Genomic DNA, 21,293 nt, shown 5'->3' with positions numbered 1-21,293 from the left:
GAGATTAGTGCCCTGGTCAATCAAAAGGGAGACAAATGTTTGGGCACCACTCATTGTCATCCTGCAGCATCAGTCTGGCTGTTTCTGAGGAGTTTTCCATTCCTGGACCAGCAAGATCTACATTTTCTCGAGGAGATCGAAAAATCTTGCGGGGGTCTCATTTCTGACAGGAATCTGCCTGCGATGAGGAGTCCGAGGTCTGTCTGGCCCATCACTCCATTGGTCTTATCCTGCTTTTGGTGACCTGTAGTTGGTGACCCTATCACCCTTGACCAACCACCATTCACCCACAAACTTCCTTCTGTCTGCCCCTCCCCACGCACAGGAACTGCTCCTTATATCCTCAACTTGCCATCTGTCATCCTTCGCCTGCCCTCTGGTATCCTCAACTCTCAGTGTCTCACCAATGAGCTTCTCTGCATAACTTTTGATCTCTCCACAATCATGCTTGACCCGCCATCTGTAGACATTGACCTTCCCAGCTTATCCCAGGTTCTTCCCTCTGTTCCTACCAGCCTTCATAGGGCAGCCACCTTGTTCCCTCTCTTTGCTCTTTCACAATCACCACCTGATCTCAATCATCAATGCCTCCTCTCCTTCAGTAAAGCAAAGCCTTCCATACAAGAAAGCAGCTCAGTCTCAATCCACCTGGAAGACTTCTTTGCCTGTTGCACATCTTTAACTAGTTATGAATCAGTTCTGGTTGCTGTATACTCAACTCTAAAGGTACAATTTCATCTGACATAATTGTGTGTCAATGAACATCCACAATGAGCTATTGTGTTGGAAAGAGACCCCAGTGCTTGAAGTTTGAAAGCTCAATCTGTTCTCAACCCATTACCAACTGAATAACCAACTTTCCTCTTGTTATCAGAAAGCTCATATTTTGCCTTCTACTCAATTAATTTCCTCCGCCTGTCTCTTTTCCGACTCCAGGGAGCTTCATTAAACACCATCCTATGTCTCCTGCCCTTCCTGAGGTGGTCTCTGCATCTGAGAGGTAACGGCTAGACATATAGGATGCAAAGTTGTGGAGGATGCAACAGACCATCACAAACACATGGTCACCCTCTGGAGCTTTTATTGCAGAGATCTGAAGACCCTCTGATCTCGTCTGGTGGGATTGCAAAAGGCAGTCAGTAGGTAGCTCTGGAGAGGATAGGTTGTCACCCTGAAGCCAATTTGTGGTCTGTAAAGGAAACCCAAAGTAATTGCAGACTGGTGCAGAGTAAAAGCATCACTGGTACTTCCAGAGTAGCAGGCATTCATCAGGATGAACTCTTGGTGCTGTTGCCCACTAACTACGCATTCAAGGCATGGTAGTTCTTGCAACTGCAGTATTGTTCCATGTTGATGCGTGCAGCCCGCTGAAGCATGTGTGTGAAAATCAGCAGATTCCTATGCTATTGGGAAGCCCACAACCTTGGTGATTCCATGTGTCTTTTCATCCTGGTGTTCTTTCCTCAAAGAGAAGAACATGAATTCCACTGAACTCAAGCACAGTGCCTTTGAGTTCTTGCTGATCTATCAATGCTTGGCAAAATGCAATTTGTTACTAATGTCACCTGCTCCTGCCAGGAAAGATCCAAAGGCATGGATTATTAGGATGATGATGACCTTCACTAGCATTAGGTCGGTCATCCTCATTTTGCTTTGAGACTCAAGAGTTGACAACTCTGTGAAGGCTTCTTTTGTGGATCATAATTTCCTCAGATACTGTCCCTCACTCATTGCTAATTCATGATGGTGTTACAGGTAGAGCCTTTGTGGGTTGTATGATCTATACAAAGCTCTCTTTCTCCTCCCTCACCTCAGAAATTCCCCTCTTGACCTCTGCCTCTCAATGCCCTGATCAACTGATACTACAACAACTGCCCCAAATCTCTCTGCAAGGCACAGGTCTGTCCTCCATTCAGATAGTCATCAAAAACCTCAAAATGTTCCAGCAACGTACCACCATATTTCCACAAACATTGCTTTAACAAACGTGAGCCAAAAAAGCCTCAACTACAAATTATAGATTGGCCTTTAAATAGTCACAACAGTGTCTAACTTACTTCACTATGCTTTCAGGAGGAATTAATAATGAAGATGTTGCCTACACTTGTGTCAACTAACTCTGATCTCCTGGCACTCCGCCAAATCCTTTTAAGTCATTGATCTCATAATAGCATCCACTGAAAGGTCTTTGGTCACAAACAGATGTGGACTTGTCTGCACCACTCCAATTCATTAACAAAAGCAAAAGCCACTCAGAAAGAAGTCAGTGGTTCATTTAACACAAGAGAATCTCCAGTGGGGCTCTATGTTGTAGCCACACAACAGAATTTCCTTCCACAAATGCTTCCAAAGTGTCCAAACAGGTTCATCCCCACTAGAGCATTCACCTTACGCACACTCCCTGAGTCGCAATTGAAGTCCAGAGAAAATATGTGTGGTCCAGGTGGAGTAGCTATGCTAAATTGCTCCTTAGTGTTGGCAGGGGTGGGGGGGGGGGGGATTGCTAGCTAGATGCGTGCGGTTATGGGCATAGGACCTGGGTGGGATTGTGGTCAATGCAGACTCGATGGGCTGAATGGCCTCATTCTGCACTGTAGGATTCTGTGATTCTATGAAAAGGGTTGAGAATGGAACCATGACACAGGGTCAGGATCTCATAACCCCTACCTGATATTTACTAGCAGAAAAAGATAACATACCTTCAGCCTGCTCGAGAATGTACCCCCATCCAGCTGGACATCAAGCCAGTATACGCCCTGAGTTTAGGTAGGGAATAGGTCAAAGCAAAATCTCCACAACTTATAGATTTCCTGATAGAAATTTGACCTCATTCCTGCAATGCCCTACTTCCACCCCCACCAATCTACACAACTCAGCCTTGTCAATAATTAGCTTCCTATTTACTCTCTCAAACCTGACATAATTTAGAATGTCTCTATTAAATTTCCCCAGAACCTTCTCTGCTTCAAGGAGATCAATCAAATTTACATTATTATTGCAATGTCTGAACATTAACATTCTTGACCCTTATTTTGCATAGAACATTGCATACAACATTGTCAGTGCAACCTGATATTGGGCATTGAAATGAGCCTGAATTATTTGATTCAGCTGGTCTCTTTTTATACCTTATTTGAATTGGAACCTTTCATAAATATGCAAATTATTTTCAGTAACCATCAACTTCCACAACAAAACCTTTTGCATGGAAGAACCTCTCATATTGACAAAGATATATATGACACCAAATTTCAGTGTCGATAAAATATGAAAGTTATTGATTGACTGTTCTTGTATCTCTGACGGGAAAATAGACTGTATCATTTGCATTATAACTATAAGAATGCATTTCTAGAAAGGTACCCCAGATTGTACTAGAACTAAATTATATATAGTTGATAATTACAATGACTTGAAAAGTGATTAGATACGTACTATAGAAAAATGTTCATTTGGCAGATGTTGACACACAAGAAAAACCCTTAACTTCTTTTCAAATATTTCACAAGTGGAAAGATCGTAAGGAATATAAAGTTCACTCAAATCACCAGTTAATTTCCAATGTCTGGTATATATACCCTACAGCACAATTTGTGGAGGGGATGAAGAACACTTCACTTAAGTGTCTATAATTAATTTTTTCATCAAATTGTGATATTTCTGCTGGAAATTACATTCAAGGGCATGGTAAAATTTGGTTACAACAATAGTGAGAGGCAGTAAAGTTGCCAAAAGTTTATTTAATCGGCTCAATTCCCAAGAAACAAACTCCAGCACGAATTGTGGACCAATAGAAATTGAACATGACAATTGCTATGGCCTAATGGTATTTTCACAAGACTATTAAAGAATAGTCAGCTAACGTTCTGGGGACCCAGGTTCAAATCCCGCTATGAGGAATTTGAATTCAATAAAATATATTTGGAATTAAGAATCTACTGATGGCCATGAAACCTTTGTTGATTGTTGGAGAATACCATTTGGTTCACTAATGTCCTTTAGGGAAGAAAATCAGCCGTCCTTACCTGGTCTGGCCTACATGTGACTCAACGGCCCTCGGGCAACTGGGGATGGGCAATAAATGCTGGCCAGCTACCAAAGCTGATGTCCCAAGAATGAATAAAAAGAAAACACATGACTCCAGAGACATAATGATGTGTTTGACTCCCAACTGTCCTCCAACAGCAGCTAGGGATGAATAATAAGTGATGGCCAGCCAGCAATTCAACATGAATAAAAATAATGCAACTTTTCCTTCCAAAACTAAAGTGTGCATATTCATCCCATTTGATCTATGAATTATTGTTGATTTCTTGCTAAAGCGTTTTCTGCTCAGTGCCACGAACATATTAAATTAAAAACAACCTTCGAAGATCTGAATCTTCAGTGCTCGAGAAACCCGAATTTTAATTTGAGATGCATTAGAATGTTCATTAGTAAGGTCTGTGACAGTCGCTGCAGGCAGAGCAAGAAAGTGAGACATCAGTGAGCAGCTCTTTGCGGGTAGCTGTGAAGGTGGCAACATCATTTGCCTTCCATGCTGCTAACACCTTTCAAACTCCTCTGGGTGATGTCTTTACTATAAATCAGTTCACCAAGTCTAATTATACAAGTTGAGTCACAGCTGTCTTGGTAAAAGTAGCAGGTCACACTCTCTGCTTCTTGTGGTACTACAAACAGCAAGAGCAAATGGTTCCATTATTTTATTACACTACTGGCTTCCTGTGAGTCAAATAAGAAAACATACAGAATGGCACATCTCTTTATTAAATTATATCATGTACCATAAAAGGAAGCAATACCATTTATTGATCAGGGAGAAGCTTAAAGTGTCACCCAAATTTTGCACTATGCTTCATTAATTTTTTTTTCCAATGACTGCTTTAAGAATATCTGAAGCTATTCATTTGATGGAGAGGAATTCCTTGCACCTAGTACGCACAAAGAAAGAATTTATCATCAAGAACCATTCCACTGGAGAATAATTTAAATGATTCCTTTGAGAAGGTCACACAAGTTGTCCAGACCTCATTATAGATCCACAAATTGTTTGAATGCATGTTAACATAAAAAGTAGGACAGCACAGAGAAAGAATACATTTCCTGTTTTTTTTTCCTTTCTGGTCTCCCTTGAATGCATGTTTTTCAATTAATACATTTGCTTCTAGCCTTTAACACTGTTCATGAAGGAGCATCCATTATTAAAGCTGAGTGGCTTTTTTTGGGGAAATTTTCTCTCATGATTTGTCATGACCTTGTTTCTGTACTATTGCTTGTGTGATTTTTAAAAATTCTCCAATACTTGTTTCTGATCCACTTTTAAACAATGCAGACTCCCAGTCACAGCACAGTATGGTTGTTGATGCCAGTGGCTAAACTCAATTCCAAACACAAGTGCTCAGCCCAGATATTGTATTGTGGTCGTCCTCTATTGAAAGCAAGAAGGAATGCTAACAGCAGGGAAAAAAGGCCAACTGGCACCCAAGCACAATTGCCCAGGAAACTATCTTTTATGATTAAGGAAATCCAGCTGGCCCTACCTGAGAGTAAGTGTGTGTGAGTCATGCTATCTCATGAAGCCTGGCCAACAGGCAAACTCTGCCATACGGGTAATAATTTTAATGGAAGCATTGAATGTTCATACCATAAAATTCTTTCAAACGGCCAATAATATTATTTCCCACACCCTGGTCACAAAACTCTTGTTTTCCAAGGGAAACATTTTTGCTACTTTCCCCAGGAAAAGACAACATTATGAAAGAGCAGAGTACTTTATTTGGTAGCAGATTTCCTACAGTAAAGTGCCATGTGTGCAGCACCAGGTAAAGCACCTAGTTCACTAACAATGCTCCTGAGACAGAAGGGAAATCCTTCATCCATTCAACGTACAGGTGGTATTGGGCTACGAGGAAAGGGAGTACGAGTGCACTTGGGGGGAAGTTCTCCTGTTCTGCTTGCAACGCAGAACTGTAGTGGGTGAGGGGTGGATCTGTTAACCATGGGCAGGATTTTCTGATTTCGGGGAAAGCACAGCTGGAAAATCCTGCCCTTTATGTCCCAGCAGCCACATTGATAATTTAATCTTGTGTCAGTCCATGGGAGTAGCACTAAGCAGGCAGAAAATGCAGTCCGAATGGGCCCTCCCTTCCTGTTGCATCTGTTCACACGTTATTGCCTGCAACAATCTCCTTCACTTCCCACAGCTGATGCTGCTTCCCAACATCCTCATTAGGACTTCTTTGATTTAAATGTATATCTGCTGCTGGTTGTGTGCTGATGTGTGCTTGGCAGCTGCTAAAATAATGGATCAACTTTCTGCTCCTCCATGATATCAGACAAGGTCAGTTTGGGAGTCTCCTGCAGAAACACGATTCTCCTTTTCTTTCTGGAATCCAGGTCTTTTTTTCATTAAAAGAAAGGATTACCCTTAATAGGCAGCTACAGAATGCTGGCACAAGTCTCGTGAAGTGAAAACAACTTTTCTTCAACAGGTGTTCAGCCCCTAAGTAACAAAATAATGTTGGCTTTATTTGCCTGCCAGAATGCCTAAAATATCAGTCCAATAAATTTAGCACATATTGGATATAGGCCAGATTAGATACGCGGGTAGCTGTGAAGGTGGCATGGTGGGTGGTTAGCACTGCTGCCTCACAGCGCCAGGGACCAGGGTTTGATTCCCAGATTGGGTCACTGTCTGTGTGGAGATTGCACATTCTCCCTGCATATGCTTGGGTTTTCTTCGGGTGCTCCAGTTTCCTCCCACAGCCCAAAAATGTGCAGGTTAGGTGAATTGGCCAAGCTAAATTCTCCCTCAGTGTACCTGAACACATGCCACAGTGTAGCATTTTCACAGTACCTTCATTGTAGTGCAAATGTAAGCCTACTTATAACTAATAAATAAACTTTAAGACTTTAAAAATTTCTTGGCTACCACACTGAAAAACTCATCAGTATTGTATTTACTTCACACACATACAAATTTTGACTCATATCAGCTTGATGCATTTAAGCTTTGTCATTTTATAAATGCGCTTTTGTGCTCAAAAATTCTATTTTCCCAATACAAATTAAAGCATGTTTTATGTATTTGCCAGTTTATTGTATATATTAAACATATGATTTATCTCAGAACAATGTCAGGTGACATTAGTTCTAAATCAACAATGGATTTATTTACATTTCCTTATCTTCGGAGATATGGGTTTCAACACATGTCCCCTCAGCACAGATTCCAGAACCTTCTCTATGCTGTCAGATATTTAATATAGATTTAAGCAATCAGGTACAGTAAACGTAGATCAGTGAACAGACCAACCTAATCAAACACAGAGTAATCAAACCATTGAACACTACATCATGTTGTTAGCGTTTAAAGTTTATTTCTTAGTCACAAGTAGGCTTACATTAACACTGAAATGAAGTTGCTGTGAAATTCGCCTAGTCACCATACTCTGGCACCTGTTCTGGTACATTGAGGGAGAATTTAGCATAGCTAATGCATCTAACCAGTGTGTCTTTCGGACTGTGGGAGGAAATTAGAACACCCAGAGGAAACCCATGCAAACACGGGAAAATGTGCAGACTCCACACACACAGTGACTCAAACCGGGAATTGAATCTGGGTCCCTGGTACTGTGTGCCACCGTGCTGCCCCAGTACTTAGAGCATAAACTATGATCTTACATGTAGCTACTTTTCTCATGGTTTAAACCTTTAATCTATGAGGGGTTTTAAGTTTTTGGAGGGGGGAGTGATCATCTTATCCTTTCAAAGAAGCTTTTTTCTGTATTCTAGATTACTCTGAGTAGTTCTATTGTTTAGTAGATTGGTGCACTATCCTGGTTTAGTTTTGTTCTGAAACCTGTTTCCACTAAATATCTGTCAAAATAATAACAGAGCAAGGGAATCCCTGATAATGTCTATTAAATGAATTGTATCACATACAATTTGGGTGAAAACCTACAGACACATAAGAACATAGGAACATAAGAACTAGGAACAGGAGTAGACCATCTAGTCCCTTGAGCCTGCTCTGCCATTCAATAAGATCATAGCTGACCTTTTCTTGGACTCAGCTCCACTTACCCGCCTGGTCACCATAACCCTCATTTCCTTTACTGATCAAAAATTTATCTATCCTTGCCTTAAAAACATTCAATGAGGTAGCCTCAGCTGCTTCACTGGACAGGGAATTCCACAGATTCACAACCCTTTGTGTGAAGAAGTTCCTCCTCAACTCAGTCCCAAATCTGTTTTCCCTTATTTTGAGGCCATGCCCCTTAGTTCTAGTTTCACCTGTCAGTGGAAACAACTTCCCTGCTTCTATCTTATCTATTCCCTTAATAATTTTATAAGTTTCTATAAGGTCTCCCATCATTCTTCTGAATTTCAATGAGTACAGCCCCCGTCTACTCAATCTGTCTTCATAGGCCAACCCTCTCAATTCCGGGATCAACCTAGTGAATGTCCTCTGCACCCCATCCAGTGCCAGCATATCTTTTCTCAAGTAATGACCAAAACTCTATATGTCCTCACCAGCACCTTATACAGCTGTAACATAACCTTGCTGTTTTTAAACTCCATCCCTCTTGCAATGAAGAACAAAACTCCATTTGCTTTCTTAATTATTTGCTGCACCTACAAACCAACTCCTTGTGATTCTTGCACAAGGACACCCAGGCCTCTCTCTGCCCAGCAGCATGCTGCATTTTTTTACTTTTTAAATAATTGTCCGTTTTGCTGTTACCCCTGCCAAAATGGATGATCTCACATTTACCAACATTGTACTCCATCTGCCAGACCCTTTCACTTAGATTATCGATGTCCCTTTACAGACTTTCAGCATCCTCAACACACTTTACTCTGCCATTCATCTTAGTGTCATCTGTGAATTTTGACACACTACATTTGGTCCCCAACTCTAAATCATCCATGTAAGTCATGAACAATTGCGTCCCAACACTGATCCCTGAGGCACACTAATAGTCACTGATCGTCAACCAGAAAAATACATATTTACCCCTACTTTTGCTTTCTGTTAATTAACCAATCCTCTATCCATGCTAATACCTTACCTGTAACACTGCACACCTTTATCTTATGTAGCAGTCTTTGGTGTGGCATAGTCAAATGCCACACCAAATGTCAAATTGTCAAATGCCTTCTGGAAATCCAAATACACCACATCCACAGGTTTCCCATTGTCCACTGAACATGTAACGTTCTAAAAGAATTTTACCAACTTACTCAAACATGATCTTAGCTTCATGAACCCATGTTGCTTCTTACCAATGGGTAATTTATATTCAGATGCCTTGCTATTTCTTCCTTGATGATGGATTCAAGCATTTTCCTACCAACAAAGTTAAGATACCCAGCCTATAGTTACTCACCTTCTGTCTACCTCCTTTTTTGGACAGTGGTGTTACGTTTGCTGTTTTCCAATGTGCGAGAACCACCCCAGAGTCCAGCGAATGTTGGTAAATTATCATTAGTGCATTTGCTATTTCTCTTGCCATCTCTTTTAGTACCCTGGGATGCATTCCATTAGGACCAGGAGGCTTGTCTACCTTTAGCCCCATTAACTTGCCCAACACTACCTCTTTCATGATAATGATAGTTTCTAGGCCCTCTCACCTGCCACAGCCTTCCTGCCATCAATTTTTGGCATGTTATTTGTGTCTTTCACTGTGAAGACTGACACAAAATACCTGTTCAATGCCTCAGCCATTCTCTCATTTCCAAATGTTACATTCCCCTTCTCATCCTCGAATTTTAGCCACTCTTTTCATTTTATATATCTGTGGAAACTTTTGCTCTCTATTTTTATATTCTGAGCTAGTTTATTCTCATAATCCATTTTACTTTTCTTCATAGCTTTTTTGTGGCTTTTTGTTGACCTTTGAAGATTTCCTAATCCTCAAGGTTCACTAATCTTTGCCACTTTGTATGCATGTTACAGACAGAAAAGGGTTTCTTTTAATCCATTGATTTCTACACTTACCACCTGTAAGCAGACAATTCTGTAAACAGAAAAGAGTTTTGATTCGTCTCCCACTTTATAGCCCCTCAGTTTTGCTGAAGTTCAATTTTTTATCAGTAAGACCACAGTTTTGATAAAAGCAAATTACTGGGAATGCTGGAATCTGAAGCCAAAGGAGAAAATGTTGAAAAATCTCAGCAGATCTGACAGCATCTGTAAGGAGAGAAAAGGGCTGATGTTTCAAGTCCAGACGATCTTTTGTCAAAGCTAAAAGGCATAGAAAGTGGAAGATATTTATACAGCAGGGTGAGGGAATGAAAGATGAGTTATATAGTCAGACAACCAAAGAAGCCAATTGATGGCTGTCCACAGAGGGAATAAGGGTGTGAATGGCCAAAATTGGCTGCCAGACCTGCTGAGGTTTTCCGGCATTTTCTCTCACACTTCGATGAGATTCCTCATCAAAGGTTATTGTGGAGAATAAAAGCTCATGGTGCAGTGTGTAACATATTGGCATGGATAGAAGCTTAACTTGCTAAACAGAGATAAGGCATTATTGGGTCTTTTTCTGCTTGGCTGGATATGACAAATGGTATGCCACAGGGATCGGTGCTAACTTCACAATTTATAGAATCATTTTAGATGGTATCATGCTAAATTTTCTGAGGATATGTAAGAAACTAAGTTGTGCAAAAGACAAAAGGATATAGATAGGTTAAGTGAGTGGGAAAAGATCTGGCAAATGGAATATAATGTGGAAAATGTGTGATTGTCCATTTTGACAGGAAGAATAAAAAGTAGCATTTTATCTAAATGGTGAGAAATTGAAGAACTCTGAGATACAAAGACTGAGGACAAGAATCTCAAAAGGTTAATAGCAAAGTGCAGCAAATAATTAGCAAAACTAATGGGACATTATTATTTATTGCAAGGAGAACTAAATGCAAGAGTAGGGAGGTTATGTTTCAGTTGTATAGGGCATTAGCAAGACCACTTTGAAAGTACTATGTACAATACTTGTCTTTTTATTTTTTATGTATGTTTGCATGAGATAGGATGAACTCATAAGTTTAATTTATTTGCAAATACTCAACTCACAAAAGGGTAGTTACAACATTTTCCCCACACTCAAACAGTAAAGAATAGAATAGAACTCCTACAGTGCAGAAGGAGGCCATTCGGTCCATCAATTTCTGCCTGCAATACTGGAGATGTGAAATGGTAAAACTTTGCAGGTGAGACAAAGGCCAAAGGGGAAGTTGAGAAAATTAAAAAGTGTAATTTTCCCCTACTTCTCTGTTAGGTGTGAGAGACTATAGAGTTCTAAAAACTCACACCGTATACAGACCACAATCCCATCCATGCCCCACTCCCGTAACCCCACAAATTTACCCTACTAATCCTCCACACACTAGAGTCAATTTAACATGGCCAATCAACCTAACCCACGCATCTTTTGGATTGTGGGAGGAAACTGGAGCACCCCCGTACAGACACGGGGAGAAAGTGCAAACTCCACACAGACCACAACCCGAGGCCAGAATGGAACCTGGGACCCTGGAGCTGTGAGATGACAATGCTAACCATTGTGCCGCCATGTCTACAGGAAAATAATATTTTACAGTAGAGAGACCACAGAGTAAGTAATATTGGTTCACATGAATTTTAGTTCAGAATCAAAGTCCAGTAAGGGTATTTCTTCACAGAGGTTGGCAGGCTGGGCCCAATGTTGTAGAATTCACTTTTCCAGTGGTGTTAACATCACACAATGTGGTAGGCACACAGAGATTAATCAGTCTCCTCAGTGATGGTACAGGATTTTCAAGCTGAAGTGAGGTTGGTATTCCACCAGAGCAGAACTCTATTTGTGAAACTGCTAGTTAGCTGGTAAACACCAGACTGAGTTATGCAGTTTATCAAGGCAACATTATTTGTTCCACAAGTCATAAGTCCATGTCACATGACTCCCTCCTCTCTACCACCTTTGATAAAGAATACACATCCATCACCTGGATTCCAACAACTATTAAACATCCCAGCCATTATTAATTGAAAGGAAACTTGCAGGTCCTTTGTCATAGCAGATGATCCATTTGCTTCTTCTGGCCAGCCTGAGTCACTGAGTGCAGATCATCTTTGTGTAGCTCTCTTTGAATTCATGCTGTACAGTCCACAGAGGATCATTGGTGACTCTGCAGAGATAACAAGTTATGTGTGTTTCTAAAGCTGGTAAGTGGCTTCTTTTTTCTCAGGGTCACAGATACTGCTTCAGCCATTTCAAATAACCTTGTTCTTTTCTTTTAATTTAGAAATATCTATATATATGAGCATATCTATATAAATTTAGTAAAAATATATAGTGTGAGTTTTTAGAACTCTACAGTCTCTCACACCTAACAGAGAAGTAGGGGAAAATTACTCTTTTTACCTTTCTCAAACTCCCTTCTGCCTTTGTCTCACCTGCAAAATTTTACCATTTCACATCTCCAGCATAGCAGAAGGAAATAGAATGGGAATCATCTACCTTGTTCATAGCCCTACATTTCACTAGCTATCCATTTAATGTATACTTTTTAGAAGTACGATAGTTACAGTTGGTCAGTTTACTGCTAGCCATGATAACTTAGTCAGGATACACTTATGACTGATTAGCTGTTAACTGCTACTGACATGCAGTTTTAAAATGAAATTAATTTTATAAATCCTGATCAAATTTCAGCTTTGTAACAGCACATTTATCTCTACAATTCACCCACTGCTCGTCAAATTCAGCTGGCTCGTTTGACAGGCTCAGTCAAATCTCTCTTCAAGTTTTGACCAATTCCTTTCTGCCATGACATCAAACCCAACCCTTTGGATATCACCTTGAATCAACTGATTAAGGTGCCTTCAAATGAATCCCCCTTAGTCCATTTTGACACAAAGTCACGTTGATAGACTTGTGAAATTGCTCTGATGTATAGGGCTAAATCTGACAGCCATCTACGAGCAGGAACTGGTAAACGGAACCAAAATGTAGGCTGCAAGGCCATTGATGACAATCTAACTGTCAGTCTAGCACCCCTAGCACCTCCCTACCATGATTTTACTGGTGGCATGGGAGATTCAGGTGGGTCAACAATTCATGGCTTCTGTGAGGTCCTTAAGTGAGCAAGTAATGCTCAAAAAAGGGCTTAATCCCACAGTTGCTTGATGGTTTGAGTTATAAGGAGAGGTTGGATAGACTGGGACTTTTTCTCTGGAGGTAAGAGGCTAAAGGGTGATCTCATAGGGGTCTATAAAATAATGAGGGGCGCAGATCAGCTAGATAGTCAATATCTTTTCCCAAAGGGAGGGGAGTCTAAATCTCGAGGTCATAGGTTTAAGGTGAGAGGGGAGAGATACAAAAGTGTCCAGAGGGGCAATATTTTCATGAAGAGTGGTGAGTGTCTGGAATAACCAGAGGTAGTATTAGAGACAGGCACAATTTTGTCATTTAAAAAGCATTTAGGTACTTACATGGATAAGATGGGTATAGAGGGCTATAGGCCAAACGTGGACAATTGGGATTAGTTTAGGGGTCTGAAAAAAAGGGTTGGCATGGACAAGTTGGGCTAAAGGGCCTTTTTTCCATGCTGTAAACCTCTATGACTCTACTTAGAGAACCGTTGCTCAAAAAATTAGACTGCCAAACAAACTGCCAAGCAGATGTTTACATCAGGAAGCCCATCCTTTTTAGTATTCCCCTTTTAAATCTGCCTCTTTCACCATTTTTTCCCTGGATTAAGCCTCTTGCAGGCCATAAGATCATGTGAGCCACTTTCTCAAAAGACACATGCTTCACTAATTAATAGGAAAAAGTCAATGAAGGTGACTGAAATCATTACACACTAGAACTCTCCCCGCCCTCGGTCTAAGAGATTACTTGCACTTGTAAATCCCTATAGAATAGATAGCATTGTACGCTTTTATCCTTCTGCAGAGCCCAGGCAATTTGTAAAGACATTCCCAAAGAGATATTAGGTGGTGATAAAGAATCTCATGACACTATTTAAGAAAGAACAGGAGACTCCTGTGGGTGTCCTGCCTAACATTTATCACTGTAGATGCTATTAAAACAAATCATTTGGCCATTATTTCATTCAGATAGTGGGACATCGTTGTGCACAAGTTGATTCTTATACAGCAATGATTACAATTCATAACTATTTAATTGGGTGGAAAGTACTTTGGAACATTGTGAAGTTCTGAAAGGTGTCATGGAAGTTTGTTCTGTCTCTCCGATCAATAAGTTTACAAATAAGCAATGGAAAAGCCCATACAATTTAATCTTAGTCATGGAGAGAAAACAAAATATTACAGCATATCAATCCTTTTCTATCAAAACAGTTAAGTAAACTAGCAGCCTATTTTTATTCACAAGAATCCCTTGTGTTTCTGTCATGCATTTAATGTAGCAAAACATTTCAAGGTGATTCCAATGATTGAAATGAGACATAGATCGACTAAGAACCGAAGAGGATGATACGAGGGCAAATGACAAAAATCTTGGTCAAGGACTAATAGTTTTTGATTTAATTTGATTTATTATTGTTGCATGTATGAGTTTACAGTGAAAAGTATTATTTCTTGCACGCTATACAGACAAAACATACTGTACAGAGGGAAAGAAAGGAGACAGTGCAGAATGTAATGTTAGTCAGAGCTAGGGTATAGAGAAAGGTCAACTTAATGCGAGGTAGGTCCATTCAAAAGCCTGAGGGCAGCAGGGAATAAACTGTTTTTGTGTTGGTTCATAGATGACCTTTGATTTTTGTAACTTTTTTCCAACGGAAGAAGGTGGAAGAGAGTATATCTGGGGTGTATGGAGTCCTTGATTATGCTGGCTGCTTTTCTAAGGTAAGCTGTGATATAACCAGAAAGAATGCTTTCTAGGGTGCATCTTTAAAAATTGGTGAGAGTCGTATTGGATATGCCAAATTTCCTTAGCCTCCTGATAAAGTGGAGGTTTAGTGGACTTTCTTAACTATAGTGTCAGTGTGGGTGGACCAGGACAGTTTGTTGGTGATCTGGACACCTAGAAACTTGAATCTCTTGACCATTTTTACTTCATCCCCATTGATGTGGACAGGGGCATATTCTCCACTAAGCTTCCTGAAGTTGATGACTATCAACTTTATTTTGCTGACATTGAGGGTGAGATCATTGTTGTTGCACCAGTTCACCAGAATCTCTATCTCTTTCCTGTACTCTGTCTTGTCATTGTTTGAGATCCAACCCATTACGGTGCTCTGTGTCATCAACAAACCTGAAAATCGAATTGGAGGGGAATTTGGCCACACAATCATAGATGCGTAAGGAGTGTAATAAGGTGCTGCTGACATGGACCTGCGAGGCACCGGTGTTGAGAATGATCATGAAGGAGGTGTTACCTATCCTTACTGATTGCAGCCTGTGGATTAGAAAGTTTAGGATCCACTTGCGGAGGGAGGAGCCGAGCCCTAAACCATGGAATTTGGAGATGAGATTTGTTGGAATAATAATGCTGAAGGCTGAGCTATAGTCGATAAGTAAGAGTCTGACATAAGTGCCTTTGTTATGTAGGTGTTCCAGGATTGAATGTAAACCCAGGGAGATGACATCTGCTGTGGACCAGTTGCTGTGATAGGTGAACTGTTTAAGAGAGGCAATGAAGGACAAGTGGAGATGAAATAAAGGATGAGGAGAGAATTCCAAACCTTGGTTAATTTCATGGTGTGATGAAAGAATCATCTAGTTCTAATTGTTGTTAACTATGGCCCATGTCCAATTTGGTATATATCTGACCCCCAGCTTCGTGTACAGGTCCTCTATTTTGAGGAAGGGTTACCTGTCCATTCTCACATCCTGGTTCAGCGTAGGCTTGTAGTCCCCGCAGGTACACATTATTTTGTCTGGTTTAACTACTGGCACAATGGGTGTTGCCCAATCTGCAAATTCTATGGGCCTGATGATGCCCAAGTCTTCTAGTCATTGTAGCTCCATCCGTATTTTATCTACTAATGTATAAAGCACAGGTCCTACTCTAAAAAATCTTGTCATGTCTTCCAGATCTACATGGCCCTGGCTTGCAATCCTGTAATTTCACAAGTTCTTCTTGTAACACTTCTTGGTACTTCCTAACGACCTCATGTAGGCCCTCTTCTTTCATCTTAATGACCTCCGCTTCAGCTTAATCTCCTGAGCCAATCATATCCCTCAACTTCAGTCCTTGGCCCAGTACCACCATCAGTGAGTGCTGGTGTCTGCAGCTCACAGGGATTGTAGTTGTTCCTTCTATCTTTATGGCTTCACTGGCATACATAGCTGGTGAAACTACCACGTTCATTAATTTATATGGTTGAACATCTTATTTAAGGTACGTTGGGTCTGTTCACTCACAACACTAGCTGGTGCCCTCATTTCTACCTCCGTCTTCAGTGGTTGACTGTTTAGTAGCAACATTATGTGATGGGGGCTACCTTACCCACTTTCACATTGTTTAATGATTTAAGTATAATTGCCACATTGGACAATAGTCAGTACTATGCATTAGATCTGGATCATTTACTCTACTTTTACTGGGCCGGCCTTGCTTGCTTCTACATTTATGACTTAAATTACCTTTTTTCTACACCTGAATCACTTTGTCCTCTAAATATACACATTTCTCGGGAGTGGCTTCCCCCACATTGAAAATGCTCTGCATTATTCCTAGGATGCTTAAATCTTTAGTATTTAGTGATTCTTCCTGCCTCTGCATTCAATTCACTCTTTGAGCTTGACCCCGTACCCTTGCTTCTGATGCGCCATTACTACTCGTAGTTTCCTGTCCTAACTGGTATACCTTGCTACTTTGCTCACTTTGTAATACCTGGGTACCCTCTTGGTGATCTCTATTGCTGTTGCCATTTCCATTGCCTTCCTGAAGTTCAACTCTAACTCAGCCAAAAGTTTCCTTTCTATAGCTGTCTTTATATCACATACCCATCAATCTCTTGACATGTCATTTAAAGCTGACCCAAAGTCACAATGCTCTTCAGTCTGCTTTAGCCTACTATGAAACCTGTAATGGTCTCCTCCAAGGCCCTCCCTGTTGAACTAAACTTACGTGTTTGCAGTGCTACTAAGTCAGTGCACACTGTAAATGTCTTCGTGTTGGGAGCATCTGGGTTGTTAAATTTCAAATTAAGTTATATGGTCCCACATGCAGTAAGTAAAATGACTTAATTCTTATCCTCCCCCTGTATTCCGTTAGTCCTGAAAAAATACTCCAACCGTTCCACGTACTATACCGAGTTCTCAGTGTCTTTGTTGAAGGTTTCCAGCTTCCCAAAGACAGGCATGCCTGCTCTCTATTTTTCAGACTTAGAATGATTTGACTCACTTTGCAGTTTGGCAATAATGTTGTCTTTGAATTCCTTGCTGCAAATGGAGTCACTCTGACTTATCTCATCACCAATGTAGTAATTGGAAAAGGTTGGCAACCACCAGTTAGTTTCACAAACTATAATGCTTTATTTATAGCAGGTAAATATACAGAGTATTTTCACAATGTGAACACTTCCAGCTCACAGATCTACTCTGGCTGCAAAAGCTCTGCACCAAAACCCCTACACTCATTCTGCACTGAGTGATCAGATCACATGACCCTCATGTGGTGTACTCCCCTCAAAAGAGCCAGCTACTGCACTGTTTCTCAGTAAAATTCTTGTCCAAGTGTTTACTTTCTCTCTTATTCCATTAGCTAGAATTTTGCTTACAGGCATGTTGTGTGACAGTAGATCAAATGTCTTTTCAAATCCATATAAACAACATCAAAAGTGTTGGCCTTATCAATCTTCTCTGCTACTCCCTCAAAAAGCTCCAACAAGTTAGTTAAACATGATTTTTCCTTAATGAATTCATGCTTGCTTTTCATATCCTGCACTTATTTAAGTGACAATTGATTTTGTCCCAAGCAATAATTTCCAGAGATTTCTCTACCACTTTACCTTTCCTCATATTGACTGCGTCTCCCTTACAACCAAGGGCTCGGATGGAGAGCAATTTGTTATATGTGTCTCAGAGGACTTTTTGTTTCAGTCTGTTGACAATCCAACCAGGGAGGGACCCATACTAAACCTGGTATTGGGGAATGAGCTGGGCCAAGTGATTGATGTTTCAGTGGGGAAGCATTTTGGGCTTGGCGACCATAATTCTATAGGGTTTTGGGTAGTCATGGATAAGGATGAGAGTGGCCCTTGGGCGAGGGTGCTTAATTAGGCAAGGGTCAATTACATCCAAATTAGACAGGAACTGAGGAATGTGGATTGAGAGCAGCTACTTGAGGTTAAATCCACATCTAGCATGTGGGAGGATTTTAAAGACCAGTTGATTGAAGTGCAGGACAGGCATGTCCCCACAAAAATGAAGTATAGAAATGGCAGGGTTCGGGAATCATGGATGAGAAGGGAAATTGTAAGTCAAAGAGAAAAAGGAAGCATATAATAGATCTAGGCTTCTAAAAACTTATGAAGCCCTTGAGGAGTAGAGAGAAAGCAGGAAGGAAGTTAAATGTGGAATTAGTAGGGTTAAAAGGGGCCATGAAATGTCTTTAGCAAACAGGGTCAAGGAGAATCCCAAGGTTTTTTATGCATATATTAGGAGCAAGAGGGTAGCAAGAGAAAGAGTAGGCCCACTCAAGGTCAGTAGAGGGAAGTTATGTGAAGAGTTGCCTGGCATGGAGGGGCTGGGTTACGAGGAAAGGTTGGAGAAACAGGGACTTTTCTCCTTGGAAAGACGGAGATTGAGCGGGGACATGATAGAGGTATATAAGATACTGAAGGGAATAGATAGAGTTAATAGTGAGAAACTGCTCCCTAGACTGGGTACAAACATGAGAGGTCATGATTTAAGGGTGAGGGGGGAGAGGTATAATTTGGAAGTGAGAGGAAGGTTCTTTATGCAGAGAGTTGTGGGGGTATGGAACGCGCTACCGAGTAGGGTGGTGGAGGCAGGAACGTTGGACTCGTTTAAGGTTCAGTTAGATAGACACATGAGTGAAACAAGGATGGAGGGTTATGGTAGGGGCTATTAAATAAGGTTAGAACCTCAGGAGACACCGGAAAAGCAGGCTTGTAAGATTAACGTTTTTGTCTTTTTATTCCGCAGGTGGAGGTCCACCTCGTGTCAAATGAGGGGCATGCACACGGTGGGTCGTGCGCAGGCTGCTCTTGGAAGTTCCGGGAGTGGCCTAGTACTTCGTGTCGGTGTGTGTGCTTGATCCTGGACCGGTAGACGGGCGCCGCAACAGCTCGGTGACTATCGCTGCTAGCTGTGCAGATACATGGATTTGGGCCTGTGTCTGTGGGAGTTTGCGCATTCTCCCTGTGGTTGCGTGGGTTTCCTCCGGGCGCTCCGGTTTCCTCCCACACCCCAAAGATGTGCTCTTAGGCTGATTGGTTTTACCAAATTGACACTATTCTCCCCTGAATCTGGCTAAGTTAGGGGTTCCATTCGTAGACATGCAGGGTAGAATAGGTGTAGGGTGATGCGGCGGCGCGGGCTCGTTGGGACGAAGGGCCTGTTTCCCGTGCTGGGTTGTTCTTTGTTCTTTGTAGCAACAGGAAGTGGGTGAGATCCTTAATGAATACTTTGTGTCGGTATTCACCAGGGAGAAGGATATGATGGATGCTAAGATCAGGGATAGGTGTGTGAATGCTCTGAAGAATTTCAATATGTCAAAGGAGGAATTGTTGAGTCCTAAGTTGTGATAAGGTAAAAAAAGTCCCGAAGGCTAGATGGGATCTATCCCAGACTACTGCAGGAGGCAAGGAAAGAAATAGTTGGGGCCTTAATCGACATCTTCACATCCTCTTTGACCACAGGGTGAGATTCCAAAGGATTGGAGAATAGCCAATGTTGTTCCCTTGTTTAGGAAAGAAAGCAAGGATAATCCAGGAAATTATAGGTTGGTGAGTCTAGTATCAGTGGTGGGGAAGCTTTTGGAGAAGATATTGAGGACTGGATATATGCACATTTGAAAGAAAATGGACTAGTTAGTGACAGGAATAATGGTCATGGGGACCATATGGTCATGGGGCAGTATGGGGAAGATCATGTCTCACCAATTTGATTCAGTTTTTTGAAGAGATGACAAAGATAGCTGATGAGGAAAGGGCTGTGGATGTAATTTATATGGACTTTAGTAAGGCGTTTGACAAGGTCCCACATGGCAGACTGGTACAAAAACTAAATTCACATTTGATTTGAGGATTTGGGGTGGCAAGCTAGATGGATACAGAACTGGCTTAGTTATAGAAGACTGAGAGTAGTGGTGGAAAGGTGTTTTTCAGAATGGTGATCTGTAGCTAGTGGTGTTCGATAATAGACTCACAAGCTTTCAGGGTTAGCCCCTTCGTCAGGTGAATGGAGAGTTCTGGCCTCAGACAGAGCATATAAAGCACAGACAGTTTAGAGATTACTGATTAGAATGCGAATCCTTACACCTAACCTACTGTTCAAGACCTGAAGTGGCTGATAATGTGAGTGGAAGGAGCACTGATCACAGTTTAAAGAGATGTGTATTGTCTCCAGACAGTACAGTAAGTGAGGTTTTGCAAACCCAGGCAAGTCACGGGGATTACAGATAGTGTGACATGAACCCAACGGAGAATGATAGTCAAGTTCCGCACACATGAGGATGGTCTCAACAGGGATCCTGGATTCATGTTGCACTATCTGTAACCCCCGTGACTTGCCTGGGTTTGCAAAACCTCACTTACTTTACTGTCTGGAGACAATACACATCTCTTTAAACTATGATCAGTGCTCCTTCCACTCACATTATCAGCCACTTCAGGTCTTGAACAGCAGGTTAGGTGTAAGGATTCGCATTCTAATCAGTAATCTCTAAACTGTCTGTGCTTTATATGCTCTGTCTGAGGCCAGAACTCTCCATTCACCTGACGAAGGGGCTAACCCCGAAAGCTTGTGAGTCTATTATCAAATAAATCGGTTGGACTAAAACCTGGTGTTGTCAGACTTTTTACTGTGTTTACGCCAGTCCAATGCCGGCATACCCACATCATGACTAGTGGTGTTCCACAGGGATCAGTTTGTGGTATATATATAAATGATCTGGAGGAAATGCGGGTGGTCTGATTAGTAAGTTTGCGGATGACGTGAAGATTGATGGAGTGGCTGATATTGCCAGGGATTGATTGTGCCAAAAAAAATGCAAGTTTTTTTGGGTCAAATTTAGATGTTTTTACACTATGAATGGTAGAATCTATAGAAATATTAACATACAGAGGGATCTGGGCAGCAGTTC

The sequence above is a fragment of the Carcharhinus amblyrhynchos genome, chromosome 10, assembly GCF_965287045.1.
Source record: "Carcharhinus amblyrhynchos chromosome 10, sCarAmb.v2.hapA, whole genome shotgun sequence".
NCBI lineage: Eukaryota > Metazoa > Chordata > Chondrichthyes > Carcharhiniformes > Carcharhinidae > Carcharhinus > Carcharhinus amblyrhynchos.
Note: the sequence above shows the minus strand (reverse complement) of the source record.